This window comes from Tympanuchus pallidicinctus, unplaced genomic scaffold, assembly GCF_026119805.1.
Source record: "Tympanuchus pallidicinctus isolate F22 unplaced genomic scaffold, pur_lepc_1.0 scaffold3, whole genome shotgun sequence".
Taxonomy (NCBI): domain Eukaryota; kingdom Metazoa; phylum Chordata; class Aves; order Galliformes; family Phasianidae; genus Tympanuchus; species Tympanuchus pallidicinctus.
Genome location: NW_026294747.1, coordinates 30,310,125 through 30,336,793, shown reverse-complemented (window position 1 = coordinate 30,336,793; position 26,669 = coordinate 30,310,125).

Genomic DNA, 26,669 nt, shown 5'->3' with positions numbered 1-26,669 from the left:
AGTTCTTTAACTGACAGTGTGACACTGTTCCACCTTGACACTTAATTTCTTCACTGTTTAGACCACAATCTTTATGTGAAGCTTCTAAAAGTAATGCAAGCAACAGGGCAATAATTGTGAATAATACCCTCAAAATATTTGTGCTGAGCCAGAAACCAGAGACTTTTCATGAACAAAAGCACTGACACTTGAGTACATGAACTATAAAAATTTAGTTGGTTTTAGCAAGTAAATTACCTAATTCCAAAAAAAAAAAAAACACCAAAAAACAAACCCGAAGGTTTTGTTAGAAATTCTCTGATCAAAAAGCATGACAATGAGAGGAAAAAAATAAATGGAAGGTTGTGCCAAAGTTTCAGTGGGTTCTGTTCTGCTCAGTGTAGATGGTATAGCAAAGAAGATGAATAATGCGGCGGCAATTTTACTGATGATTTAAGGTCATTAGTAGTTAAGACTAGTGCTGACTGAAGAAACGCAAAGAAATTCCTAAGGCTGAATGACTAAGTGATAAAATGGCAAATGAAATTCAGTTTCTGTAAATGTAAGGTGATATACAGAGGAAAGAATATAATCTAACTTAAGAAATAGAATTTATGATCCTTGTCTGCTCATTGATTGCCATTCAAGAGCAAGATCTCAAGACGACAGTAGGTAGTTACAACCTAAAATTTGTGATTGTCTCTGTCCTCAAGGGTTAAACATCGTTATCAGGAAGACAGTGTGTACATTTGCACAAAACAATGTAAAGACATTTTGCATCTATATCCTGTAGGCAGCTGTCACCCCTTCTACCTCATATTGTTGTATAAGATGCAACCAAAAAAGAATATGATATAGATCATACTACTGGAGGGGAGGAGTTCTCTTCCTGTATAAGAAACAGAGGCACTAAGTGAATCCAGCTGGTGGCACATTCAGAATAAGCGCAAGGGAAGCATTGCTCCATCTCTACTGTGGAACTTCTTATGACTGGCCACTGTGGATGCTAGAATTTGGTCTGGATTCAGGATGAAATTAGACATGTGATTTGTTGTCACGGAGTTGACAGAGACTTCTTACTTGGGAAATGTGCTTGCTTATTAAATGTTTCCTGGTACTACTTCTTTCACACCTGCTTTAGGTCACTGTGAGAAGCATGTTTCTGGTATGATAAATGGACCTACAGTTTGACCTATTCCATCTCTTCATAGTTCACAATGCTTGTATACGAGCAGTATGAGAAATGCTTTGATATGAACCTCTGATGGTGCTTTTTTTTCAGTTTGTTTGGAATTTATTTTTGCTCTATAAGAGATAAGCATTTGCCTCTGTATTAATCTGAGATTTTTCCTTGGTTTAAAAATGAAAACAATAGCTTTTTAAAGTTTGATTTCTTTGTGAAACATGTCTACTTTCATTAAAAATATCAACATAAATTTACATGTAGTGTAATTTAGAGAAATTAAGTTAAAGAAGAAATATAGAGCTTTGAAAAATAAAACTGCTTGTGAGAGACGTAGATCACTTGCTTTCCAGAGATCTGTTTTGAAAAGTGTGCGTGGCTACTTTTACTCTGAAACTGCCTGTCTTGCTTATATTGTTTTGCAGTGATTTAGACTTGCCATAACAACAGAAGTTGAACAAACAGTATTTATGTGCTTCAGAGATAAAAGTATATGTAAACATGTAAGAAAGTAACAGAATGCAGGTTGCCAATCACAGCATTCAGTTCTCCCAAAATCTTTGACATAGTTTTACTTTCTAAAAGTTTATTTCTTTTGTAGTTTTACAAATTTTGGAAAATCTATATTTTCTGTAAGTGAAGTTAGTTGTTTTCCATGTGGAAAACCCAGCTGAAGAGAAATATGTACCTACATTGCAAATAATCATTTTGGTGTCTATTAATATGCCACAGAGTTGTATTGCTTTAAGAAAAACGACAACAACAACAAAAACAACTACAGGCAAAATTTAACCATTTATTGATCTTGATTCCAGGCCATGAAGTAAGTGAATTCAAGAATAGGCTAGAGAATCACTTGTGAATACATCCATCAAGCTAGTTAGTTATAAAATATTTGCATCTTTTTCATAATGGTTGCATCAGCACACATATTCTGCCTTGAGCATTTGCGTCTCAGATACACAGAAGAAGTTGGAGATGTGAGGGAATTTAGCTGTAAGAAATAAGCATTTTAAAATTCCCTTTATGTAGATGAGAAGTGTTTCTGGCCTGGCAGCTCTCTAACAAAAACTAACAAATGGAAGGTTATCCGAAAAACAAAACAAAGCAAAACAAAAAAAAACCCTAGGATCAATTGATATAAACTGACAAGAAGCACAGGGGAACAGTAATGTGTATTGGAGAAAGGCATATATTAAAGATATACAATATATTCTGGGGAAAATAATAGAAATTGTACATCTGTTGTTGGAATTATTAAAAACAAGTTGTTTCACAATATGAACCATATTTGTCTGTGTCCTGAGCTGGCTTTTACACTTAAATCTTTAGAAAAATGCAATATTGCATTTGTTTTGAATTTGTATATTTGTCCTCAATTTGCTACATTTAAGCATCAACTGAGAGCGTGCAATAAACAAATATTCCAAATAAATACTTTCCTATCAAAAATGACAGTCCAAAAGATGCATAAATGTTTCATATCTAACTGAAAATCCCAAAACCTTTTGTCACTTTGTAAGCTTCTGATTTCTGGCTAAAATGATAATATGGTCCTCCAGTTCCCTTGGATAATAATGTTTGCCAATGATATTAAGTTGCCATCTAAGCTTCACGGACATATCATATAGTTTATTGTTTCTTGCATTTTCAGAGAAGAAACAGCTGAATCTGTTTGATTAAAATGAATTTCACTTCTTTTAAGGTAAAATGAGATACAATAGAACTTTTTTTTTTTTTTTTTTTTTTTTGAACTGGTGCAAGCTTTAAGCAATTCTGCATACTTAAACTTTTAGATTATTCTTACATGTAGCAGATTGTTAAAGCAATAGCTCAAATCTATTCTAACTTAATTTATATGTTGATCATTTAAGGCTTACTATGTCTGAACTTAAAGTTTAACAGCACATAGTAAGGTAATAATTTTCTGCCATTTATTTTATTAAGATTGTGTAACAGTTAAAACATATTTCAGATGCAATATATATTTTTAGCTCAGTAGAATAATTTGAAAGATGTCAAGTTGAATCACACAACAGTGATTATTTACTACTGTAAGATAGAGTCACTTTGATTCTAATAAGAAAATGCCAGGCCTGAAGTCACACCTTCATATGCATCTAACAGTGCTCTCATTTTATCATATTTTAAAAATCCACACCTCATATTTTCTGTTTCCTTATATGGATGGTGCTAATGACACACATAGTAAACCTTCTATTAGCTTTGTACTTCAATAGGATTTGTTTAATTTCAGCTGTCAAACAATATGTAGGAAAAAAAATGCACTTTTTTGATAACCCCAGGATTTAAAATGCATTATCAGTTTGACAGCAGTAAATGTCTTCCAAACAATCTTATTTATGGGCCTTATTGTTTCTTGGTGAATATACAAATCTGAGCAGTGTGTGAAATCTTCATTTGTTTGCCATAAATTGGGCAGGTTACTGCCGTAAGCTGTATCATGTAAGAATGGTTGTCTAAGTCAATGTTGGTACAGTTGATGTGCATTGTTTTACCCTTCTCACTCAAATATGACTGGCTTTGGTACTGAGAGACATTTCCAGGTGGTGACGGTCATCAGTAATGAGACTGTAAAAAATGTATATGCTAGTCCTTCTCCTAATGGAGAGGTACTTAATAAATTATATACCTGCATGCAACAATGAGACTTCTCATCCCTACAGTGGGTTGCTTAAATCCTGCTCTAAAGGGCTGGGTAATAGTGAAAGCAACATACTGCTTTCTTGTCCTAGTGCTAAGAATGGAAAGGTACTGAAGTACTGATCAGGCAACTCTCTGAGACTATCAAAATATTTCATTTTTATATAAATTTACTTTCCACTTCTCCACAATCAGGAAAATTAGTCACTAAAATGTATCCATTCTCTTCCAGTATGTTCTGATTTTCTCTTTTGCACCTTTGCTCATGCAGTAAAATATTTTAGTACTCACACTTTGCCTTTTTAATATTACATTAGATTTATTACAGTATTCATAAAATCCTTCCATCTTGGTGCCAGAGAACCTGCCGTTACACTAACACTATGCAATAAATGCATGCATGATTTTTTTTTAATTGGAAAAATTATCTCACATTACCATGTTACCAAAACCTGACATTCATGCTTCCTATGATTTTACCAAAGCAATGTGATAATCATAAAATCACAGAATGGTTCAGGTTGGAAGGGACCAAGATAAGTTTCAGCCCCCCTGCTATAGGCAGGGAGACCTCCTTTAAGACCAGGTTGCTCAAAGCCCTATCCAGCCTGGCCTTGAATGCTTCTAGGGAGGACGCATTCACAACCTGACTGGGCAACCTGTTCCAGTGAGTCACCACCCTCACAGTTAAGAATTTCTTCCTGATATCTAGCCTAAGTCTACCCTCTTTCAGTTCGAAACCATTTCCTCTTGTTGTGTCACTACATGCCCTTATAAAAAGTCCCTCCCCAGCTTTCCTTTAGGCCCCTTTCAGGTAACGGAAGGCTGCTATAAAGTCCCCCTGCAGCCTTCTCCATGCTGAAGAACCCCTACTCTCAGCTTGTCCTCATAGAGGAAGTGTTACAGCTCTCTGATCATCTTCATGGCCCTCCTCTGGACCTGCTCCAACAGCTTGATACCCTTCTTGTCTTGGGAGCCCCAGGCCTGGACACAGTACTCCAGATGAGGTCTCATGAGAACAGAGTAGAGGGGCAGAATCACCTCCCTTGACTGCTGACCGTGCTTCTCTTGATGCAACCCAGGATATAGTTGGTCTTCTGGGCTGCAAGGGCACATTCCCATCTTATGTTGAATATTTCATCAACCAAGACCCTCAAATCCTTCTACTCAGGGCTGCTCTCAAGCCATTCTCCACCCAACATGTATCTATGCTTGTTATTGTAATATTTGAGGACTGTGACATATAGGTTTAAATTCTACAGTCCATTTGTTTTTACTCCACAAAGACATTCCATAGTGAGAAAAGATTTTTCCAACTACAATATGCCGGGTTAAGAGAAGGCTACAGGGGCTTCTTGAATACATTCTCTTATCAGAGTAACTGAGTACTTGTAAAAAATTTTCTAGGTTTTCCCTTTATGAAAAAGAAGAGATCATAGATACCTGTCAGGAGCTCTGCAACTTTATAAAAGATCAATGTTGTTTCTGATGTAGGACCTGGCCCAAAGGCAACTTTCAAGTAAAGATCCCAAACTGCAGCATGGAGTCTTTCTACATAAAAGACTGCATATTGTTTTTCTTATAGTGGCTATGTTCATGTCTGCTGTAAGCTGTTTAAACGCCCATTAGGAGATAAGGTCCCAAAGTAGCAGTGGATGTTTTAGAAAATACTTTTGCACTTTGTACTCAGTTCATATTTAGCTTTTTCTTTTTAACTTTTTGCACTCATTTCATATTTATCTTTGGATCAATACATAAATCCCACTGAATCAGGTTTGTATTTTAAATTTGATGTTTTCCTGAGGTGGTAGATGTTTCCAAACATTTTGTGAGCCATGTTACATTTAGCTATTTTACCACCCACTTTAATAGAAATGCTGACTCCTGAGGGCTAAGCAAGTACAATATGCATTAGAAACAATTATCTGAAATTTCAGCTTAGGAAAAGAGATGACTGCAATAGTTTGTCAGCAGGGGGAACCAAGGCTGCTCTGCTGGGGTGGCCATGCTGTCACCAGCAGGAGCAGTGCCTTCCCAGTGCTCTTGGGGTTTGTGTCTGCTCAGTGGTATTCAAAAATCCCACTACCAGCCTTCACCAGCCTTCACCAGATTTGGAGAAACTGTCTGTTTCTCATGTTTCAGGGTTCTGATTGACTGCAATTGAAGAGAAACAAACATGGCAGCTGTCACTTGATCCTGAATTCAAACTAATAATGCGTACTGTACAAAGAGACTGCAAACATTCTGAGGTTATACATCACACAACCTTTATCTTGTTTTCTTCTGTGTTTTCTTCTTCTTGCTGTGGAACACTAGTCTTTTCCAAGCTTATCCTTCCTGCAAAAATATAAAAACATATGCATATATATAAGATTTTTCTTTGTACTTGAAAACTGTGCTGTAAATGTTGCTTTCATCATGTAGATTTAATAATTCTGGATAGAAGAGCATACTTGTGGTAGGTCTATATTTTCCTGGACATATTGCATTTGATTCTGAGTGTAGTTTTCAGCTTTTTTAAATGGAATTTTGTGGGGTTTAAGCGTTTGTTTTTCATTATGTTAAACATAGAGCATCCATATGTTGCTTTCCTTTGGAATCTTGAAGAAAACATACAGTCATTTAAATCTGGGCTATTTTATCCCTGCAGTCATAAATTTCCTGTAAAAGAAGGCTTCTGTCTTGTATAATACATACATTTTTCCCTGAGTTGTTGCAAATGTATGTTCTAATTCCTTTTCTTCATTATTCCTTGTGTGAAAAGTTGTTGCAGGTAAATAAATGTGCATAGGATATGAAGCAGACTCTTAACTCCTATGACATGCTGTATAACACAAAACCCTGACCAAGGGCCTCAAGTCATATAGCTGGTTCATGACCTTCAGTTTGGTGGAGCACAATAGGAAGTATAATAGCTAGCTTCTATGCTGTAATCTTTATTGTAAGAATAATACATGAGATCTTACATGCTTCTATCAGTTGCAAATGTTCTTGTAGCTCATTGTACAATATGTCAGATGAAATGGATTTCACGATCTTTTGTATAATGCATATGTTCCAATAGTAATTTCAAACCTAATTTATTTCCTCAGAAATTCATCCATCTTTTGGGTGCCATTTTCAACCATTTTAATTTTCTATTATACAAGCACAGGGGGTAAATTCTGTGCTCATGTATACATTGGATTTTGTGCAGGATTTACAGTAACTTAGGGGAAAATTTGCTTATGAGTATTTTTATTTTATCACTATAATACAGCCCCTTTTTTTTCTGTTTAAAACCTGCTAGTTCTTTGGCAGTTGTGTTTCAATCGGATCTTGCTGCTGTAACTAGAAAGGCTTTTAAAGATACCATTTCCTCTAGTTAATGTATCTCTGCAAATGCCAAAGTTGACTTTGTGTCTTTCAAAATACATATAGAGGATATTGCGAGTTTTAACATTAGCTGCAAGTGTGTCATTGAAAATTCTTCTTCTTTTTTTTTTTTTTTTTTTTTGACTTCAGTGGTTGTTGGTATATGATGTGTGTAGAAAGTAAGGAAAAAGTAACCTGCCAGATTTCGTTGACTGCAAGATACTGAGAACTCTGAAAATGTTCAACAGACTTGTTCTCATGCTTTTGCTTTTAACAGAAAGAAGAGAACAGGGAATTCAGGTAGCAAAATCACTTTTAAAAAGTATATTTCATTGGGAAAAGTGGCTTTCTGGCAAGAATAAACATGAAGCTGCAGGGTATTGTTAAATACAGTAATTCTGGGGGGGCAAGGGCAATATGGAAAATGACAGCATTAGAAATTACTTTTTTTTTCCCCTTGGAAGAGACCTTTTAGAGAGCAAAATAACTAGCAAGTTTAAATACTTCTTACATACTGCAGGATCAGTTTATCCATTTTTTTTTCTGAAACAGCATGATAATGTTTCAGTGTCAGATCCCTCACATATTACATGATCATGGGATGAGTATGTCTCTAATTTCTTAACAGTGAGTACTGTCACCTTCCGTTAAACTATGAAGTATATTCTATAAGTCATGTGTGCAGTTTTACACTCCACTTTTTCCTCTGTAATATTCTAGTTCTTTCATTTGTCAGTATGGTATATGTAAGTCCACCAAAGATGTTGGAATTACTTCCAGAAATCACTTCAGGTAATAAAGTTAAATTAAGCAATTTTAAAAAATCCATAGCATATATAAAACTTTTTTTTTTTTTTTTTTTTCCCCCCTGAAGTGCAAGTCAATAAAAAACTTGGGTATCAAAGGATACTTCTCTGTATCTTTCTGGAAATTCCAGCATATATAAGAAATCCAGAAAGTTCTTCAAAGATAATTCCTAATCCAGTACATCAGGAAAATTTATAGAATCACAGAATCATAGAATCTCCTAAAAGTTGGAAGGAAAGAACCAGAAAGTCCAACTTCTGGCTTCTCATAGGACCACATAGAAGTCAAACCATATTTTTGAGATGTTGTCCAGATGCTTCTTAAACTCTGTCAGCTTGGGGTCATGATCATTGCCCTGGGGAGTCTCTTGCAGTGCCCAACTATCCTCTGGTGAAGAACCTTCTCCTGACCCCCAACCTGACTCTCCCCTGATGCAGCTCCATGCCATTCGCTCAGGTCCTGTCCCTGCAACCAGACAGCAGAGATCAGCGCTGCCCTCTGCCCCCCTGTGAGGAGCTGTAGGTCACCATGAGTCCTCCCCTCAGTCTGCTCTGCTCTGAGCAGAACAGATCAAGTAACTGCTCCCTGTAGCTCTTGTCCTCCAAACCCTTCACCATCTTTGTTTCCCTTCCTTGGAGGCTTATAGTTTTATGATCATATGGATGTGTGTTAAAAACAAGAAGAATAACAAAATGCACACAAAAAAACAAACCAAACAAAAAAGCTGCAAAACAACAATAAAAAAATCTTGAAAAATATAATAAGAAATATTATTTGGCCAGAACGCAAGAAGAAACAAAAAAAGTGTGAAAGGAAGCCTCCAAAGCACTTCTGAAGAGGAGGAATATAGCGTCCAGTAGAATAAATGGTACGTGGTAGCATCATCTATTTCCAAACCTCCTACTGTGGACAGGGTTGCCAGCCACTAAATCAAACTGCCCAAGAGCCTATCAAGCCTGACCTTGAATGCCTCCAGGGATGGGGCATCCACAACTTCTCTGGGCAGCCTGTGCCAGTGCCTCACTGCCCTCTGAGTGAAGAATTTCTTCCCAACATCTTACCTAACCTCCTCTCTTTCAGTTTAAATCTATTTCCCATGGTTCTATCACTATCTCCCTGTGCAAAAATTCAGTACCTGTGCAAAAATTAAGTTCTTGTAAGCTCCTTTTAAGTATTGGAAGATTGCAATGAGGTCTCTCCAAAGTGTTCTTTTCCCTGTGCTAACAATCCCAACTTCCTCAACCTTTCATCATACAGTAGCATTATTAATTCATTGTTTAGTTATCTTGAATTGTATCCAATTAGAGAGTGAACAGTGACAACATTTTTTTTCATAAATTAGTTTCTGTGTTTATCTTTTCATTCTTCTATTTTGTGTTAGTACAATCTGAACAAATTACTGGTGTGTATAACCACAGTTAAATGCTCTTTTCGTGGGCCTCTATTCTGTAATCACTGTTCTGTGCATTTGCAAGTGGACAGTTCCGCTATACAGACTCTTCTTAGGTTTGACAAGTACACAGCTAAATTCACCTACTATGTTCTTCCTGCAGACATGAACTGCTCTTTGTCTCCAACAGTTACCAATGTCTCTTGAATCTTTGAAGCTTTTGGACTCAAAGGATACACAAAAACATCCTGTTCATTTTGCCTGAATTCTGCTCACACACATACATTTATAAGAAGTGAAAAAGGAAGGACAACTTCCATTATATATACATGAAGTGTTTCAGTTTGCCAATATGTTTTGGAATATTTCCCAAACTGGAACTCTCAGTGTTCACCATGATCCTTATATAAAACAAGGAATTATTTTGACAATTTCACTGCTGCTGAGTATAAGTGCCTGTCATTGGTGTTACTATTACAGATCACAGATTAAGCTGTTCTCTGAATGTACCAAAATAAGAACAACAAATGGCAGTAAATGAAAATTATGATATCCCTTTTTATAAAAATGCATGACACTCAAGGGAAAAAAAAAAGGCAAGAGAACGCTGATATGCAGATTTAAAATGTGAATCATTCAAAATCTGATTTAAGCAGATAAATAAAAAATGGAAAGATGTGATTTTAAACACTACATCTTTGAAGCTATGTTTTTGAAAACAACCAGTGTAATTCAGTGATACGTGTACATGGTTACTTGTATAAAAAAGGTGGAACTGTTAGAATATCATGTTATAAACAATGAATGGGGCTTTGTCACTATTTATCTTTTTCAACAAAGCTCTTCTGCTGGCTGTGCCTGCCCATGTATAAAAAACTACACAGTCAAATCCATGTCATTGGATTATGTTCAATTTTTGTTTTACTTTTCAGTACATCTGCATGGCATAATTGGGCAGCACTGTTTTGCTGTGCCTTGCATTCCTCTTCATGATGGCAGTGGTTCATCACCAGCTGCTGCACAGCTACAATTGCCTTCCTCTCAGCACTGTTTCCTTTGATTCTTCCTGAATGTGGTACATTTTGTTTTATGTCGTGTCACTGTTGTTATACTTACATAATGCACTTAAGTATTGTTTACAATGACATAGTGTTAGTACTAGAATTGAAAATAAAATGTCATTATTGGCAAGAACAGCTGTTTTCATGCACATCATTTTCTGAGCTTCAGTTTATTAATCAGGCTAAGCAGGAGTTTTGTGCAAATGCTAGTACTTTTTCTTGAAGTACTCTATGGACTTTAGATTTCCATCATAACAGAATTGAACAGTATAATGCAGCCGAAATGTTTGATGTGATTAAAAACTGTTTATTCTGGGTTTGTAATTGATTTAATTGTAACATCTAGAGGGCTGCAATTTTGAAAAGTTTCAGCCCTGATTGCCTATTATTCACATGACAACGCTGAAATAAAATGACACTATAGTAAATGAAAACATAACAAATAACCCTGGTGATTCAATGACATTTTGAAAGAAAATCAGTAGATGTTCTGCAGAAATCACCTACAGGAGCAGCAGAAAGAAAAGCCCACATTTTAAATAAGCTTTTGTAAAAGCCTTCTAAAAAAATTACTACTACAGGAACTATCATAATGTTACTCATCCAGTAAAGCTACTTTGATTTTCTTCCATATAACATATTAAATAATATTTGTTTTCAATGTGCAATAAAATCTTCACAGAAAAGATACATTAACTGTGCTGAAACAAAAAGGCTGCATTCCCCATCCTTTGCCCCACTCATGTAAATAAGTAAAATATAAAATGCATCATATTCATTTGGAATCTGGGACTGCTTAGATTCTGAACCTGCAGATATTTTATCTGATCCTTCATCCCACACAAAACTTGAGTGATTTTCATCTGCCCTGTACAGAAATGTCAGGAATCTCTTCTTGTGAACTAAAGTTAAAAGATTGGGGCTGTTAGCTTAGGAAAGCCTTGGATACAGTACATTTCAATGTGGCCTCATTAATTCCTGTAAAGAAAATTACCTAAATCACTATTCAAATTATTAACAATAAAAATTATGATTATTTACCAACTTTTCACCTCTAGGAACAAAAAATTCATTTTAATTGCGTGGGTTTTTTGTTTTTAATTTTTAATTGTATTTTTCTTTTTCCTTGGTGGGCATATTTTCCAGCTGCTTTGTGACAAAATAATTGGAAGAACTCATAATGGCTCATCTTTTTTTCTTTCTTGTTCTTACTTATATTTCTGTTTACACAAGAAGGACTTAGACTTAAATTCTCAAATTCAAATTTTCCAATTTAAGCCATTAGGAAATATCAATTTCTTCCTCTGTTTCACCACTGTAATTGTGGTAAGTTTAAAATATAATCGTGTTTTATGTAATTATGGTGTAAATACATAAAGTCTAGTAAACTGCAATAGCAAATTCTGCTGTGTAGAACTTGGACTTGCATAGTTACTGATTTTACATATTTCCTCAGATTTTTTACCTGTAGTTGTTATGATCTAGCATTTTCTTTTAGCTTTTATTTCTTATTCTAAATTCTAACTTTCACCAATGGTCAGGTTCAGATTAAATTTTTTTAATGTAGGTTATATGACTATGACTAGATTATTGCAAGTGTGTGGGTTTCTTGAGTATTACTTGTAGTCAAACCAAATCTTGAAAATGAAAGATAGTTTAGCAAACTCTCTAACTGGCATTAGGAAACAATGCGTTGAATTCTTTTTCCTTGAGTAGTTCAGTTAAATAATTAGAAAAAAAAATTAGAAATACTTCACAGATGATAATGGATGATACATCTGCTGTTGTTAAATGATTTGTGTATCTATTTCATTGAGCTGTTCTAATTATTTCACTCTTTGGAACAAACAATTTTAGAACAACACTGCTAGAAGGAGAAATATTTCATATTCTTTAATGACAAAAAAAAGCCATTAGATTTCCATATCACACAAAAAAGGGATAAATATATCTCTGAACAGACTTATTCTTGACATTCTCTTGAGTGACATTGATTTTGACCAACTTTTTAAAGAGCGGATAATGATAGGACAAGGGGAATAGTCTTAAACTAAAGGAAGAGAGGTTTAGACTAGATATTAGGAGGAAATTCTTTACTCAGGGTGGTGAGGCATTGGCACAGGCTGCCCAAAGAACCTGTGGATGCCCCATTATTGGAGGCTTTCAAGGTTGGGTTGTATAGGACCCTAGGCAACATGAGCTGGTGGGTGACAACCCTGTCCATGGCAGGAGGATGGAACTGGGTTATTTGTTAATGTCTCAAATCACAATTGAGAGATTATATGTATAACACAGTGTAAGGTCTAACGAATTCCTTTGAAAGTGTTACTTACAGTGTCTGAAATATGTATGATTTCAAACTCATCTTTGGTTTTGTGTCTCTGAAAACATACTGTTATGTCTTTATACATTTGGCTATACATTATAAAGAACATAACACCTATTTACAGTAGCATTCTGAATAAAAGTTAAATAGAACTTACAGAGCTTTTGAAAACTTAAAATATGTTCAAAAACAACGACATCCATTTTTGTATTGTATCAGAGAGCAACAGATGGACTTATGAAATGATCCAATCCTATGGACATAAATGTTCCTTTGCACACTCTATGGAAAACTTAGTACAGATTGAGTAGGTTTCCTTATAATGAACTAGTCATTTAAATTTGTTTGAGAAGTTCCACAATAACCTATACAAGTGGTAGTATGTCTTACTAATATTTAGAAAGTGTTGTATAGAAATAACATGCGATTAAGCTGACCTTGTAGGTCTAACAGTCTACTTCTGTTTGAAGTCTTTGGTGGGCAAGGCAAACTCCAGCTCCATTATCATTATACACGAGTTCGGTAGCTTTCAGTTCTGTTTTCCTTTGTATTCTCTCATGCAGCTCTGACACCAACTCTCTTCTCCCTTACATTTGTAGTAAGTTCAGCTTTCTACCTCCAATGAGTTCATTGGAGCCCTTGTCAATTCATGACTTTTCTTTACATTTGGAGCACCTGAAATGTGAAATTTCATGAACTACATTGCTGACCAAATGCTCATGAATTCTTAAGAATATCTTTCAGCTATTTAATCCACCTGCTATATACAGAATAATTCACTGTCCATTTTTCTTTGGAATGGTGCATACGTGTGGAGGTAATGGTGTTGAATAAATCTTCACATTTTGCAGCTCAGTGGATGTGTAACATTTGTCTCTTGTGGATTTCATTAAAAGTATTTGAATATAGTAGAAGCAAATACAGGAGATGGTAGCACTTGGATCCTCAAATCCCATCTGGGACTTCAACCTACACTTCTCTATGATTGAATAATGTTCCAGCAGCGATTTTTGCTCTTTGTAGTCTAGAAACAAGAGGAGAACTTTTCACTTTCTAAACAAAGAAAAAAAATTAATTCAATGATTTTACATTGTTTTGAAAATATTTTCATTCTTCATATCTGGCACATACACACTAGATATTTACATCTTATAACTGCTTTTATTTAGCAATTAACTAGACATCTAAATGGAGGTAGGTAAGAACATGAAAAGATGAGAACATGCTAGACATTAAATTGTTATATATTAGTGTTATGCGTTATATATTGCAGATTACATATATACTATATGCATATTAATTATATATTCTGTCCTATGTTCTATACGCTATATATCATATATAAAAAAAGAATGGAAATAGGTGGGGTTTTTTTCTTTTTTTTTTTCCTCTAAGGCAGAAAGAGATGCTTCTTCATGCAAAGGCAGTTGCTCCTTATGAAAGAGGCTTTATACCACATCAAGAGCCACTATCTTTTTAAGCGATAGTAGGTATGAAACCTCCAGAGACTATTTTTAAAAGTATCTTGAGATCTTCCTGGTTCATGGAGAAGACATGGGGTTAGAAGAAATAAAGGGCTAAAGGAACATTCAGAAATGTTTATGGATGCAGTGTTTTATCATAGTGACCTGAAGAGGCATAGGACAGAAATGTACCTTCTTATATTCTCTGTAGATTGCATCCAAGAAAGATCTGAATCCATTTCTTATTTTTTTTCAGAGTGACTGATGATAAATTTTGGCTGAGATTAAAAGGAGCAACAATGAAGGAGTTAACATTTAAATCTGGCAAAAATAGTATTCAGATGTCATTTTGCCAGAAAGTTTAATTGTGCCACTCTAAATGTAGTACAACCGAAAAAGGGGACAGTAACTGCTTCTCTTCTGTGAAATAACATAACTATTTAAATCCTTAATGGTGTTTTTGTGTTCATGAGCTCTGGTAGTATGAGAGTGACATGAGCACTGCTAATACTGGAATTTAGACTGGCAGAATTTCTTTCTATGGCTCATCCTCCACCTGCACTTGCTATTAAGTTCATTGTTCTACCTAGAAGATTAATTTCATACCCTGCTAATGAGACAGCCCTCAGGAAATATGGGGAACCTGAGCCTAAGTAACATGCAATAAAATACTTTTCTGTGAAATCTACCAAAGCTTGAAAAACTGACAGTCAGAAACTATCAGCTTTCAATACTGTTTTAATGTAGTTTGATTTCAGACACAAGATAATATATTTGACTTGCCAGGAGTAATCTACTCTGTGTTGCACCAAAAACTAGAGATCATCTTCAAAGGTGTCCTCTCCCCCCACCCAAACGACAAGGATTTACAGAGACAGCATAGTTCAGTGATTTGGACATAAAAGACTTGATTCACTGTCTCCTTTATAAAGATGCTCTGTTCCTTCTCTGGAAAATTTGTACATAACATTTCTCCCTTTCTCATGAAATAAGCACTTTTAAAATTCTGGAATGTTGTGGCAATGGTTGCTAAAAATACATGTGCACATACGTATTAGATATGCATTATGTGGAGTAAGTAACATTTCCTGAATGTTTAGAGAAAGATTTTCAAGCTGAATTAAATATTTTAGTATACAAAAACTAAAGGAAACTAGGAGAGACTCTAGGGTCATTGATTAGGGTCAAAATGGGAGAACATTTGGACAGGTGCAGACTGGTCAAAGACAACCAGGACATTTATAAAGGGGAAAACATGCCTGTCAAATGCTATTAACTTGTTTGAGGAAGTGACAATGAGAGCTGACAGGGGTGAAGCAACAAACATAATCTACTTGGACATCAAGATGGCTTTTGATACTAGTATGCTGAAGACCAAACATAGGGTTAGTAAGCATCTGATGATAAAGTGACTGATAAGATGCCTCTAAAATTTCGTAGACATTCTGCTGGCATATCAGCAAAGCATTCAAGAAGATGTATAGAAGCAATAGATATAAATGAATTTGGTAGTGATTTTAATGATAAAAAGGTGGAGAGTAAATCAGAAATATTCTGAAGAAAGGAGTCAGAAAAATAAGAGTTGTGGGAGAGAGAAAGAACTGATTTATTAGTATATTTTAACTGAAAAAAGGCTAGGAATATTAGATTATGGAAGATAGCAGTAGAAGAGATGAGCATAGAAACACCTGGCATACATCTGTATATATCTGCCTGCAAGTGGTGGCTCGATGGAGCATATGATTTTTTGTACAAGGTGGATATCAGCTGGTAAGAAGGCTAGTAAGACTTTCTGAAAAGGGAAGTTAGAAGGTATATTCCTATCTAAATCAAGTTTAATTATTAAATATGAAGCAGTCTTGTGCCCACCAACTTCTTGCTGTTGCGTTAGTAGAGGCTAGAAATAGAAGAATCAGGGATTTCTGATTTTTGTACTTGGTTCCGCCTTTTCTCTGTACTTGTTCTTATTTATTCTGTTTTGCATGGGAGTGTTTACCTCTCATCAAGTTCTCATTTGCTAGGGGAAGTATTCTGAGTATTTAAAGAACAAGTTAAAGAAAACAAGTACCAACTCAGTTGCAAAAACATTAGCAAGGTTTTTTTAAGACAAAATTTGTGGCTGAACTGGATAACTTTATGGAAAATCTGAGAAAATAATCAAATACACATCACGTGACCTTTCCATTCAATCTTTTTTTTTTTCCCACACTACTGTGAATTTACAAAATGCCTTTTGTTTTTTACATAACTGGTGTATTAGAGACATAGACAAATATATTCCACTGTGAATAGTGGAAGCAGAGTTTGCTAGTGTGGGATAGCCATGGTAAAGAAAAAGCCTCTTTTTGGAATTCAGAATGTTCTTCAAAGGTAGAAAGTTTTAACAAAAGATTATTCAACACATACTTTATTGAAGTTATTCATTTTATTACTTTTACACTAAAAACCTCACACTCTGGCTCATAGTGGTGGTCTAATTGTTTCATTTAATTTGTGATCATTTAATTCATTTAGCAAGGGCAGAGAGTACTACTCAGAAAACTGGTCCCTAAGTAAGCATTGAGAGTGTTCCTTTGAAATTAAAGAAGCAGTACAACAGGTACAGTTTCTCTTTTGAGAAGAGATGCCATGTACTGAGAATGTCAAAACACTGCAAAGCTCAGATGCACAGTGGTGGTGCAATGACTCTCCAAAAGAGGGCTGAACTAACTTCCTGAGAGGCATAATTTGGATGCCAAGTTTTAAGAAGCTTTGCAAATGCTCCACACATTGATTGAAAAGCCTGATTTGCATTTAATTTTTGCATGGAGGAAAAAAGATTAATGTTAGGAAGAAATTTGCTTTTGGAGTTTTCAGTTAGTAAGGAGAGAAAGTTGTGCCATATTAAGTGTCTAAGTGTGTCAGGAAAAGAATACAGCGTTCTCACTTCCTTTATGCTTTTGATTTTCTTAGAATCAGCCCATATTTGGACTAGTTCCAACACCAATTTTGAATAAGTGAAGAGTCATCACAGGAAACTGGCTATTGTTATGGGAGAAGAGGAAAATATAACTCCATTTTAAAAATTGTATTTTTGTCTGTTTAGCTCTGCCACATTTTTCAGATATTTTGGTTTATGTCAGTTAAAGCTATTGCATTATAATTACCGTTCTATATCAAATGCCAAATAGGTATATTTCTGAGTAGAAAACTGATGCATACTGGAATAAAACATGAAAACAGAGAGGTAAACTTCAGAAATAGAAAATATTGAGCATTTGTATATTCTTAGGCATTTTCATAACAAAATGAATATTTTAAAGCTTCTTTGGGTCCTGAAAAAAGACAAGCAAATTAATATTTTTGTAATATAGATGTCATCTTATATTTCATGCTTGATTCATTTGAAAATGTAGATTAATTTGCAATTAATGTAGAGAGGTGAACTATTGAATTGAGTCCTATAAGATTTGGGATTTGTCATCTTTTAAAGTTGACACCCAGTGAGAGCTTGTCAATTACAAAGAAGTGAAATGAAGTGAAAATAAGCCTCTTCTTCATCTTCTTGTTATATGCTTGGTTGGTTATAGAGAGGCATCATTTATAAGCTGAGAATAATTACTTGAAAAGTATTTTTCACTTTAAACCAAAATTATTTATTATTTTATCTTATTGCATTATGAAATAGTGGTTCCTGTAATTTCAGAATCTCATAACCAAAACAGTCTTTCAGTACAGACGTAGTCACCTGAAATGTAAGTTTGCTTAGCTTAAAAATGAAAAACATTGTTTAGAATGTTTTTTCCCCCCTCAAACGTTACTAATCCTTTTGTGACAGGTTATTCAGAAAATCTTCACTTTATACATCTACAAAAGCATGTAATTTAGCAAAATATTAAATCATATGTATGATATAGACAGAATGTCAGTAGTATAATCATTTTAATTTACATGCAAACATCAATAGTCTCTTCCAGCTTTAATGCATATTATGTTATCTGTCTCTTGCTTACAGATTTGCTTTTTGCACAGCCCTTTTAAGCCTTTCCATTGGCTGTAATTCAGTGGTTTTCTCTGATTTGAGTGAGTTAGCAGTTTTTCTCTTACCAGTTTTATTCAGCAGAATGAATGCTTACAGCAGTTCTGTAAGGATATAACTTGTATCATCCTGCCTTCTTTACATCCAGCATTCCTGCAGTTCATGCATTTATGTTCTGAATGCTCTTTATCAACATCCACCAATGGCTTCTGAAGAAAGTTGTATTTTCTTGTAAATAAATACAAAATGGACCTCTTTGACAATGTTTTGCTCGAATATTACATTTGATTATCAGTAGGAGCCCTGAGCTGATTTGCTTTCTTGCTTTACACAACTTTTCATTAGGACCAACTGAAGCACAGAGAGGCCAGATGATGTGCCTGCAGTGCAGCAGACCAGTTGCTCATCCTGAAGCAGAGCAGTCAGAAGCAGTAGAACCATCTCAGAGGCACTTGCTCAGACCACTGCACTTCCTAACATGAAATACCTCAGAAGGAATGCTCAGAAAGCAAAATGTAGCAGCCTTTTCTTGAATGGGAACTGATGCTTGGTGGCAGTCATTTTATTCATAAATGTACTCAAAACCCAAATAACATATATGCAATGTATTAGATCTCTTAAGTTTTTAGATGATATTTAGTATTTTTTTCATTCAGTTAATTTTCTTTATTAGTTGATATAATTACATTTTTGCATCATGCTTGTGCTAGTGGATGCACAAGGCAAATCATATAGTGCCTCTCCTGTATTATTTCAATTTTGTTTTATAGAACTCATGCTATTTCCTCATAAAATTCAGTTATGGTATTTAAATATACAGTAAAATATTTCCTTTTTTATTGCAGAAAAAAGCTTTGATCTATCAAAAAGTTTAATTACATTTCATGCAATAGTTCCTATTTGTAATTAGGTATAGATATTGCAGTTGGAAATTTTTTCTTTCATGTCTTTCCATTCATTTTAAATCACATTTTCTGTTACACTTTCACATATTGTACAGTAGGCTCTTTTCGGATTCTGGAACCACACGTATATATCTGATATTCCCAGTCATCCATGAAGTATTTTATAAACTTGACCTTTGATTATTTTAATTATTTCCTTCCTGTTTATAACAGACTTATATGTGATTTTATTTAACACTATATCTCTGATTCACAGGGAAACAAAGACCAGTGTAACTGATAGTAGTAAAGGAACAGCTATAGACTCCGTTATAGGTTGATAAATAAGGCAATGTAATTCCTTTCATTCTTGTTTTCATTTTCTTTTTTAAATAAAATCTGAGGAAGATCAGTTAATAAAGACAGTGTGTTAGGAAATGCAAGAAAAAACAATAAAGTATAATTTGTAATTTGTAAATTAACCCTGATGTTAACACTATAACATTCCTACCTTACTGATTCACAGGGAACTCAAGGAAAAGAGAAATGGAAAAAACAATTGTTTGCTGTCTAGGAATTAATGATGGATAGGATGCAATAAAAAATACAGAAAGCATTGTCTGAAAAGCATTAAAGCTTTGAATGGACACTGAAATGTTTTTGTTGAATGAGACTCTATTCTGTAATATCACACTCCTGCCCATCCTCATCATCCTTTCTCCCTGCCAGAGAATGCTATTGATCTCTTCTCTGCAGCTTGCAAAAAGTGTAGCAAACTGAAGCATACGCGAATTACTGGATAAATGGGGCAAAATCAAATTAAAACTACTGATTGGTTACACACTGAATATTTCCCTATTAGAAAATATTACTCTTCTGGTTCCTATTACATTCTTTTTTGCTAGATTATTACTCGCCTTTTCTAGAAGTGCTTTCTTATTCTCACTTCTTTTAATTTATGATGGTACCTTCATTTTCTTCTGCTGCTCTCAAGGACCACTCCTTCCAGTCTGTATGGATGGCTGGGATTCCTCTGGCCCAAGTGCAAAACTTTGCACTTTGCCATGTTGAACCTCATCAGGTTCACACGGGCCCACCTTTCTAGCCTCTCGAGGTCCCTCTGAGTGGCATCCCTTCCTTCCACCATGTCAACTGCACCACTCAGCTTGGTGTCATCAGCAAACTTGCTGAGAGTGCACTCGATTCTGCAATCGATGTCATTGATAAAAATGTTACAGAGCACTGGTCCCAAAACAGACCCCTGCAGGATGCCGCTTGTTACCGGCCTCCACCTGGCCATAGAGCCATTGATGACCATCCTCTGTCTGCAGCCTTTCAACCAATTTCTTATCCAGCAAGTGGTCCACCCATCAAATCCACATCCCTCCAATTTGGAGATAAGGATGTGGTGGAGGACCATGTCAAAGGCCTTGCTCAAGTCCAGGTAAATGACATCGGTCGCCTTTCCCTTGTCCACCAATGCCATCACTCCATCATAGAAGGCCATGAGATTGGTAAAGCGTGACCTTTCCCTGGTGAAGCCAGGTGGTGCTGGCTGTCTCGGATCACACGCCCATTCCTCATGTGATCGAGCATGTTATCCAAGATGATCTGTTCTATGATCTTCCAGGCACAGAGGTGAGAGTCACTGGCCTGTAGTTCACTGGTGCCATTTATTGCTCCCTTCTGGTGAGGTATTTAAATTCAGCTTTGTTCCACATGAAAGAACATTCTGTTTTGGGGCAGTTAAGTATGAAAATAGGCTCAGATAGGATCTGGAGAAAGCCTTCTCTAACAGGTAGCAGTGCAAAGAACCATCGGGAGGTTCAGGTAGTCCATCTGCTCAGCTAAATGGCTGAATTGCTGATGTGCCTAGAACTGTCCCATAACATGCCTAAAAAGCATGGAATCTTCTGGAACTGACAACCTTTGAAAATTCTGTCTTTATGAGAAAGGTAGAGAGATGGGGTGGAAAATGACATGATCACTAAATAAGTGTCCTGTTACAAATCTGATTGTGTTTTGTGGATTTTGTATTGGACAAAAGAACAGAAAAATATTTAGTTCTATTTTGAACAGAGCTGTAACACCAAAACAAAAAGAAACTCATGCATATTCTTGAACAGATTTAAGTCAGAGCTACAGAAGATGAGGAAATTGCCAAAATAGAAAAGTTTTGACCCCAGTTTTGACCCCAGAAGGTAGTGTAAAATGTGTAAAATGATTTATCCATTCTGAAAGAATTTTGTTTCTACTTTTTAAAATGTGCTCAGTGTACGAGCATATATTTACAAAATGTCTAGCCTTCTTCAGTTTTCTTCTCAAAATTGCAGATGAGGCTACTCAAATACCTATATATTCATGCACATATTATTTAGTTCTTCATTGAAAAACACAAAGTCATTTCTATTTATGAACATTTTCCTGTAATGCGACCTGGCATTTCTCATCACTACTGCTTGCAGTCTACTCTTATAAAATTTAATGGATGTCAAAAATGAGCACAGTATGAAAAATAAATAGACAAAAAAAAGAAATTCTTTACATGCTAACAAAGGTGACAAAAAGAGCTCATAAAATGCTTTTGGACAAAAACAGTTCAGTCTCAACCAAAAGAAGTACCTTTTTAAGATATAAGGAGGAAAATCTTGGAATTTTCTGTCTTTTGAAAAGAGTAGACTTAATTTGTATGTCTTCCCAGACCATGCTTCATCTTTATTAGAGAAATCCTTCCTTTCCAATGGTTTTAGGCAGATTAACTGGCCTAATTGGACCTAAGCTGCTGTGAAGAGAGAGGAAAAGAAGGTGGAGGCACAGGCTATCCAAGTCCTCAAGTCACATCCTCCTGGTTGACTGGTCTGCTTAGCCAAGCTGAAACTGGTCTTATTGTCATGTTGGGTGCATTAATTGGAGTGCAGACTAATTTGCAAGAATGCTTTAGTGCCCTTTAAAAGGTGATTTAAAATTCAAAGTGATGGAAATTGTATAAAAGCATGCTGATCTGATCATTACCCAGAATTCAGTTTGACATTTCCTCTATTTATCTGGTTTTATTGTTTATACCCTAAGTTTACTGTGAAAGACTTAAGAGACTGCAACAATTCATGATATTCTCTGGATTGGTTGATAGCCCCTCCTTATTTTAAACCCAAGGAATGCAGTGAAAGTAAAGTGACCAAGCTCAAAAATGTCTTGTTTGGGGGCAACAGATTAAAGATTTACATCTTGCAAAATAATAATTACAGCAATAGCTTTCCCCTTCTTTCTGTCATATACCTGAAAATATACTCTCTGGAGCATTCCTACCAACCAGAGACATAGAGACATTGAATCTCATTAACACAGACTTGAATACAATGGTAATGAGGATAGTGAATTTACATTTCCCAATCAAAAGGACACAAAACCAAAATAAGGCACAGTTTTTGCAAACTCCATAGATATGGCTATATCCATTAATGAAGTCCAAGTATGCTCATAGGTGAAGAGTGATTTCTGCCAGCAGTATAAAACAGCATGTTCCAACACTTGACATAAAAATATATATATTATTCAGAATAAAAATATACAAATTAAACTCCAATGTAGGCAATGTAATAAACACATGTAAATTATCCAGAGATATTGAAGTGATAGATTGTAGGAAACCTCAGTCAGAGCATTTGTTCCACATTTTATTCAGCCAACAAATCAATTTTAGTCATGACATAAAGCAAGTTATGCTTTCCTGAAGAGAAATCAAGTGATACTATTCCTGAGTTGTACTGAACTCACCTGTACCAGAAGTCATTAGTATTGACTAATACAAGCATAAAATCCTTAGTAGCTGGTGTTAATTCCAAGATCGTTTAGATGCAATACCCTGAAAATATACTTCTGTTTGAAAGTAGCATCATGCTACCTCTCTCACCAAGACAAACCAAATTGTCAAGAATCTTTTTCCACCCTCCAGTGTGCCAATCAGTCCTTTAACACTTTAGATTGAGAAACAGGCCCACATCACAGTGGGCTTAAACAGAACAACTCTTCTTTAAAGAAAAGTTTTAGTGTTGTTTTTGCCTTTCTATGGCAGGTGTAATTTGTTCAGGCTGAACTATAAAATTCATATCCAGTTCTCTGAGATTGCCCTTGTGTTAAGTTTGAAGTGCTACTTTCTGGAGCTACAGTGAAGCAGAAAGTGGTTTACACAGTCATAGAATTATAATCATAAAATCACAGAATGGTTTGGGTTGAGAAGGAACTTTAAGATCATCTAGTTCCAACCCACTGCTATAGTCAGGGACTCCTCCCTTTAAACCAGGTTGTTCAAAGCCCCATCCAGCCTGGCCGAGTGCTTCCAGGGAAGGGGAATCCACAACCTCACTGGGTAACCTGTTCCAGTGTCTCACCACCCTTGCAGTAGGAAGAAATTCTTTATATTCAAATTTTGCAGTTCTTTTTCTCTCCCTGGGAGCATTCAAAGCCAGTAGCAATACATTTACAAGGGATAAAACCAGCACTTTCAGATCCTAAGCTAAGCTCCTAGCCTGATTGCTAATATCAGACGGGTAAGTGAGAATACTGGAAGACAAAATATGAAACTCCATGGTGCTACTCTAAAATTTTCATTTTAAAAGGTGAACACTGAGCTTCAAGTCTCCATGCTAGCTATATCAAGCATCGTGTGCCTGCATGATGCATTATACTTCCTTCTGTGCTTGTGGCATAGCTGTTTTCAACTATAGAACACTTGAGAAATTTGCATATTTTAAGAAGTTTATTGGATTTCTTTGTATTTGTTTAATGGAAAGAAGTACTGAGGTTTATTTACTTGCAATGAAATAGGACAGTTTCACATGTCACATTTGAAACTGTCACATTTTGTAGCTAAGATTGTGTTGCTTTCCTTACAAGCAAGTTTCACATATATTCTTTTCTCAATTTCATTTTATTCTCTGTTAAAGAGGAAAATGTTTACCATGGTAACCTGTACTACATAAAATATGCATAATTTGTTCTAAGAGTCACGGTGATGTGTAATTAAGTCTGTCCCTGAGATGTTTTTAAGAATTCTTACATGTCATGCAATGCAGTCTCATGCTAGATGCAATATATTTAGATTACCTGTGGGCAAAAAGCACAGCATTAGGGGAAACCCAAACACTTGATTCATTGTAATATCATACACTGAAGATGGACAGTCTATATGACAAGTTGCTTGTATGAAAGAATTGGTCCTTTAACACACTGTACTTCTATTATCACATTCACTAACAAAAAGAATACACGCAGAGCACATCTCAATGATATCTCAGCTTCTGTTATTCAAACAGCACACAGTGTCTTTTCAGCACTAAAAGATTTCAAGTGTGAAGAAACCAAGGGTGGATAAAATCCAGTGAAGCAACTCAAGAATAGGGGCATACTCTACAAGTATTTTAGAAATTAATGATATGTGATGGATACAATTACAAGAACAGAAAACAGTCCTCTGAAAAAACATCTTAAGTCATTCAGTTAAATATTTACCGAATTGTCTATACAAAACGTATACATTAGCTATCCATGATTAGCTATCCAAATGAATTCAACTTTATATTAAAAAATAAGCACAGTTCAAGTGCCTAATGTGTAGCAAATCAATGAGCAATTCTGGCATGTTGGCAGATTTGCTGTAAACCTCAGGAGAGTCAGGTATTTGCTCAGGATGTCTTCCTTTTGTAAAAAGTACTACTTTGGCCTTTTCACCTCAGCAAGCAGAAAACTGTGGAGTACAATATGTCAGCATTTTCCACACAAGCACTCTCACAAACCATGTCTGAAAAAGCTAGTGTGGTATGTATGCTTTCTTTCTCCCTTTGGTGGCCAAATCCTAGGATATAAAGCTGGTGCAACCACACTACAAAAATACATGATCTCTCACTGTGTAGTCAAATCTTTCTACACATACAAATGATACATATAAAAATACCTAAGAAAATAGCAACCATCACTGAAAAATGGTGAATATATTAAAATCATTTTACTGACAAAAACACATACAGAGTAGGTACATGAGTTCTAACACCAGAAATTGCATCTGGTAATTCATCCTTGATTTCTCATACAATATCTATCTCAGGCATGAGTAGGACCTCACAGTCCTATGTAGAAGTACAGAACTGAAACACTGATAGTAGGCATATAACGAACAGCACTATATGAGATGCAAAGATTTAGAGATGAATACAGATAGGAAAGCATTAGGATAAAATGTCAGTAGATAATATAATGTGATAATATATGATAACAACCGATGCTCTATATTTTGTATCTTTTACAAATGGAAATCTAATAATTAGTTCAAAAAGGAAAGACAGACTAAGATAAAAGACAGCAATGTTCTGTAATATTAGCGCTATCTAAAACCAGTAAAAATTTTTAAGTAGGTGGATGATTTATTGAAAATTAATGTACATGTTGCGACAGATTTCCAACAGCTGCTACATTTTGGATGTTTCAGGTTATCTGCTATTAGTACATGAATGGTGCTACCTCATTTATTCTAAAAGCACCTGGAAAATACAGTTTTGTAAATGTTTGACATATCATGTCAGTCCTGGCCAAGGAAGTTCTCAAGGCTTGACAAGTGACACAATACTAGAAGATGAACATTGTATATCAAAAATTATCAACTGCAATGTTCATCTTGAAGGAATGAGATATCTTTCCATTAGTACTTTGTAAGAAAAAAGGAGAGGAGAGGAGAGGAGAGGAGAGGAGAGGAGAGGAGAGGAGAGGAGAGGAGAGGAGAGGAGAGGAGAGGAGAGGAGAGGAGAGGAGAGGAGAGGAGAGGAGAGGAGAGGAGAGGAGAGGAGAGGAGAGGAGAGGAGAGGAGAGGAGAGGAGAGGAGAGGAAAGGAGAGGAAAGGAGAGGAAAGGAAAGGAAAGGAAAGGAAAGGAAAGGAAAGGAAAGGAAAGGAAAGGAAAGGAAAGGAAAGGAAAGGAAAGGAAAGGAAAGGAAAGGAAAGGAAAGGAAAGGAAAGGAAAGGAAAGGAAAGGAAAGGAAAGGAAAGGAAAGGAAAGGAGAAAAGAGAAAAGAAAAGGAAGGGAAGGGAAGGGAAGGGAAGGGAAGGGAACAAACAGGTTGTAACATCAGTAGTATTATTACGTTAGCAGCCACTGCTAACTACAAAACTGCAATACTGCAACTTAAATTATCTAAACAGAATGTAATCTAAAACTACAGAAATTTCTGGAAGAACAAAATATAATTTTATGTAGCTTGTGTTTGTCCCAATTAGGTGACCTCCCAAGTAATATATATATGGATATATTTAAAACAGTAATGATATCAAAGGGAATCTGAAGAAATTCTGATTAGACAGTATTGGTAAATTTAGGGACAACAAATTATCACGGAAATTATTTTGACATTAATGTTTTCCACCTTTTATTTAAATAAGAAAATTAATTGGAAGCTCAAAAAAAAAAAAAAAAAACCCAAAAAAACCCAACCTCTCAAAACAAAGAGCAAGCAGACAGAAGACACAGTTAAAAGCTCGAAAATTCAGTTTTTTGAA